At 48.3% G+C, this 5,000-nt stretch overlaps 1 protein-coding gene across 2 annotated transcripts in view; it reads left to right on the plus strand.

Annotated features, from left to right (window-relative positions):
- The window catches only part of LOC133139362 (acid-sensing ion channel 1-like), a 104,733-nt gene that overhangs the window by 27,698 nt on the left and 72,035 nt on the right, over nt 1-5,000 (plus strand). The gene's annotated exons all lie outside the window — the stretch shown is intronic.

Raw genomic sequence — 5,000 nt, forward strand, 5'->3', positions numbered from 1 at the left:
AGAGAGTGATAGGGAGAGAGAGAGAGTGATAGGGAGAGAAAGAGAGTGATAGGGAGAGAAAGAGAGTGATAGGGAGAGAGAGAGAGTGATAGGGAGAGAAAGAGAGTGATAGGGGGAGAACGAGAGTGATAGGGAGAGAGAGTGATAGGGAGAGAAAGAGAGTGATAGGGAGAGAGAGAGAGTGATAGGGAGAGAAAGAGAGTGATAGGGAGAGAGAGAGAGTGATAGGGAGAGAGAGAGAGTGATAGGGAGAGAAAGAGAGTGATAGGGAGAGAAAGAGACAGTGACAGACTAAATTGAATGAAGCAAGGTCAAATCCTGTGGCTGCTGTTCTCTGCGATGACATGTTGAGCTGAAGACGGGAGAGAGGGAGAGAGAGGGAGAGAGAGAACGATGGAGAGAGAGAAGGATAGAGAAAGAGGAAGAGAGAGAGAGAGAGAGCAAGCGCCCATTGGCTCCTGTACTAACACTCTCAGAAATAAAGTGCCAGTGGGGGTACATCTTTGTTCTTCAAGGATCAAATTTCCCAAACGTACCCTGACAGTACAGTGATGTTCTCTGAGTATGTTTTCCAAGCAAAAAACAACAACAACAACAGCAACAACAACAGCATTAAATTAATGATATATTGCTGGCTAGGGTTACTATTGTATGTACCTATAGAGCACACCCCCAATGACAGACATTTGTACCTTTTTAAGCACGTTTTGTACCTTTGATCGCACAGACTGTGGGGTCCGTTCTGAGTGCATGGAGAAAGAGTTTCTGATACATTTCCCAGATTACAATATATTAATTATATTACACTTCAAATTAGTTTGTTTATAAACCTTAGTTACTTTATGGGCTGTCAGTCAGAGACTCTGTTGCTAGGCAACCATTTGCACTGCAAACCAAGAGGTGGGAAGTCTGGCAGGTGTTTCACCTGCTTATTAATATGCATGATCACCTGGTACTGTGTGTACTGTACATATTCATGTCCAGAGCAGAGGCCTGTTGAGAGGGTGTGAACGACCCCTGAGAGAGCCACACAAACTCCTCTCTGAGGGAGAAAGTGCATTTTCCTTTCACTCAGTAATAATGTTTATTTGACTCCACAAATTAAAAACCAATGCACAAGGGCTGCTGGGCCCCACGGTCTGGTATGTGTTCAGGCTCTGGTCCAGTGTGTGGATGGGCCCCATGGTCTGGTACCTGTTCAGGCTCTGGTCCAGTGTGTGGATGGGCCCCACGGTCTGGTATCTGTTAAGGCTCTGGTCCAGTGTGTGGATGGGCCCATAGTCTGGTATCTGTTAAGGCTCTGTTCCAGTGTGTGGATGGGCCCCATGGTCTGGTATCTGTTAAGGCTCTGGTCCAGTGTGTGGATGGGCCCCATGGTCTGGTGTCTGTTAAGGCTCTGCTCCAGTGTGTGGATGGGCCCCATGGTCTGGTATCTGTTAAGGCTCTGTTCCAGTGTGTGGATGGGCCCCATGGTCTGGTATCTGTTAAGGCCCTGTTCCAGTGTGTGGATGGGCCCCATGGTCTGGTATCTGTTAAGGCTCTGTTCCAGTGTGTGGATGGGCCCATAGTCTGGTATCTGTTAAGGCTCTGTTCCAGTGTGTGGATGGTCCCCATGGTCTGGTATCTGTTCAGGCTCTGGTCCAGTGTGTGGATGGGCCCCATGGTCTGGTATCTGTTAAGGCTCTGTTCCAGTGTGTGGATGGGCCCCATGGTCTGGTATGTGTTAAGGCTCTGTTCCAGTGTGTGGATGGGCCCCGTGGTCTGGAGAGCTCTAGCCTCAATGGCGACACATAATTGGTTGTGGCCTGAGTCAAGGAAGCTTTGGTTTCAGTTGATGACCGTGTCTCGTTGAGTCTCTCCAGACGGGACTCAGTCAGGATCTGATAGGAGTCAAAGGGCCATTATTACAGCATTCATATCATAACTAATAACATAATAATTAATAATATAATGGTGCGGTTTCCTGCTTTATTGTTTAAACCAGGGCACACCGTCTCCAGCAGGCTGTAAGAGGATCTGATTCAGACGCTTTTGTTCTCAGTGAATATTTAATTGTCTTGGCATCTGAATGAGTCTGAATGAGTCTCGCATTACCATGCCCTGCACTCTCTAAATGACAAAGTTTGTATTTCCTGTCAGACCTGGGTCAAATATGGACAGTAAATGTTTTGTACTGTTCTGTGCTCGATTGATCCTGATCCTGCAATTTAGCCAATCAAGAAGACCAGGCAGCAGGGTTAGAATTCTTTTTTGAGAGTATTTCCTTGGTTCCAATAAAAAAGACAAGCTGCATAAAGCACGGAAATGTATTTGAATCCAAAACAACTACGTATTTGACGCAGATCTGATGGACTGGTGGTTAAAAAAAACACTTGTATGCAATGTATAGCAGTCTACTTTGGTAGATGAAGGATTGCATTCTAGTATGCTGGTAAGTAGTGAAACTGGCGTATCTCAAACCTGGCTAATTCTTTAGAGTCATGTTCTCTCTGTATCCGCACACGGAAACTCACTCAGCGAAAAGCCTCCCTGAAAACAACGTCTCCCATTTTTAACATTTTTCCCCTGCACGTGTATTTCACATACACATGATACCTCGTCTGAATAAGACAGCTTCGGAGTTGCTGTAAGGTGTATTTCTTCACTTTGAAGGAGGTAGGCTACTGACTCCTCTTTATGTTAAGCTAACACGTTGTGTGGGATAATGTTCTCATCTCTCAGACACGATTAGAGGCACGTTGTCTTGTCCATTGTTGACTTTTTGTTTTGTGTTTTTTCGGCGGTGTGTGTTTTCACGGCGGGGGATGGGAGCGGAGAGATCGCGCGAGCAGAGCGCGTTTCTGATTGAAATGCAGATGGAGCCCTCCGGCGCGTGGGTAATTTAGACTTCAGAAGCGGGCTGGCGGATTGGATTGAAAGAAGTGGGGGGGGGAAAGAGGAGTGGGTGAAGGATAGAACGGTAAAGAAGAGAGAGAAGAGCAGGGTCCCTGGTGGCTCAGCCGAACGCTCCGTCAGATGCTTTCCATCTCCGCTACGCCTCATTATCCCTCCTTACAAATCCGTTTCCTCATCCCCGTGGGAATGCCGGGAGAGACAGGCCGGACCTACAGGTGTATACGCGCTGGGTTACCCTGCCTGTGACGTTGCCCTGGTAACTGCCCCTCCTCAGTGGGGCTAGTGGCCTTCATAAAGACCGTCTCATGACGTGTGTACCCCAGCCCAACTGCCAAACTATCAAAAGGGCTGTCATTTCTACAGGCAGAATAATACCCTTCTTCACGGCTGAGAATCTGTACTCTGCCACGCCTGAGTAGTTTGATCACAAATCAAAGCCAAAAAAAATCTGTCTGTGTCCCAAACATTATGGAGGGCACTGTTCTTGTTGCCGTAGCAGCAGGGTTTTGGAAGGTGTTCTAGCTCTCTAATGAGGCACGGAGCAGAGTTTGTGACATTAATATTAATGAGCCCAACAGCTGCGCGGGATGGAGAAATTGGCAGTGCCCTCTTCTCCTCACCTCTTACCCACCCGGGATGGGCTGACGGGGACGTTAGTTTGGGATGAATGAGCCAGGAGCTTGGGGAAAAAAGCTTGGTAACGTTGTGTTTTACAACCTTTAATTACCTCCTCTTTAGAGGGTAAATACCAGCTACTGTGTGTAATTATTCGGTAACTATTTTGATTTCAGAGGTAAGTACTATGAAACAAACTTGTTAGGTACTATATAAATACATTTTACAGCTTGTTAATACTCTGAACTGAAAATAGTTACATAATAATTGCACAAGTAGGTGGTATTTACCCAATAAATAAAAGGTAATTAACAAGCTCTAAAATAAAATGTTACAAAAGCTTATTGAAAGGCCAGAGCTCCCTTTTGGACTGTTTAACAAGCAGTGCTGTCCTCTTTAGAGTTTTTAATTTGTGTAGACATTGGTTAGAGATGTTCCTGTTGAAGGTCTGTTTTGTGGAGACTTTGTTGGAAACGTCCCTGTCAGTGGCTGGGTTTGATGATGTGGATGTTCAGGGCCTGGATCAGCGCGTCTGTCCGTGTCTCTGCTCGGTTCTGAGGAAGCGGGTCTTCTCCAGCCGGCCCGTCCTGACTGAGGCGCGGCCCGAAAGGGAAGCGGCCCCGTGTGTGATCTCATCCCTCTCGCGCTCTGTCATTACGTAACGCAGCCACTGGCCTTGGCTGATGATGTCATCCAGTGGGCGGTCCTTCTACTGCAGTTCAGACCCATCAGGTTCACGTTCAGGAATCAGCCGTATACCGTATACAGAGGAAGGGGTATTCTGGGTGGAGGCCAGGGGCCCTGATGAAACCATGGTGTAGTTGTGCAGGTTTGGGGGGCCTGGGCCGTGGGGGCCGGTGTGGGATCTGTCCGGGGCCCTGCTCCTGGGCTCACCTCACAGTCACTTCCTGCCGTCCCGACATTACGGTGTCCTTCCTCACTGCGTGCTCGCCCCTGAGTGTGTCGCCACGGTAACGGAGAGTGACGGGTTTGGCAATATGAAAGCCCATCGCTGTGCTATTCCAACAGAAGATTAAATTAAAATGTGCTTTTGATTTCATAACTGTGCGCCTTCACATTCTCTCCTGCTTCCCCCTTACCCATCGTCTTTCTCTCTCCTCCTCTCTCCCTCTCTCTCTTCTCTCTCCCTCTCTGTCCCTCTCTTCTTTCACTCCTTTGCTCCATCTCTCTCTTTCTCTCTCCTCCTCTCTCCCTCTCTCCCTCTCTCTGTTCCTCTCTCCCCCTCTCTCTTCTCTCTCTCCTCCTCTCTCCCTCTCTCTCTTCTCTCTCTCCCTCTCTCTCCCTCTCTTCTTTCACTCATTCGCTCCATCTCTCTCATTCTCTCTCTCCCTCTCTCCATCTTTTCTCGGGAGAGGGAGGGAGGGAGAGAGGGATAGGGAGGGAGAGAGAGAGGGAAGGAGAGAGAGAGGGAGGGACAGAGGGAGAGAGGGAGGGAAGGAGAGAGAGAGGGAGGGACAGAGGGAGGCAGG

This window comes from Conger conger, chromosome 10 (assembly GCF_963514075.1).
Source record: "Conger conger chromosome 10, fConCon1.1, whole genome shotgun sequence".
Classification (NCBI taxonomy): domain Eukaryota; kingdom Metazoa; phylum Chordata; class Actinopteri; order Anguilliformes; family Congridae; genus Conger; species Conger conger.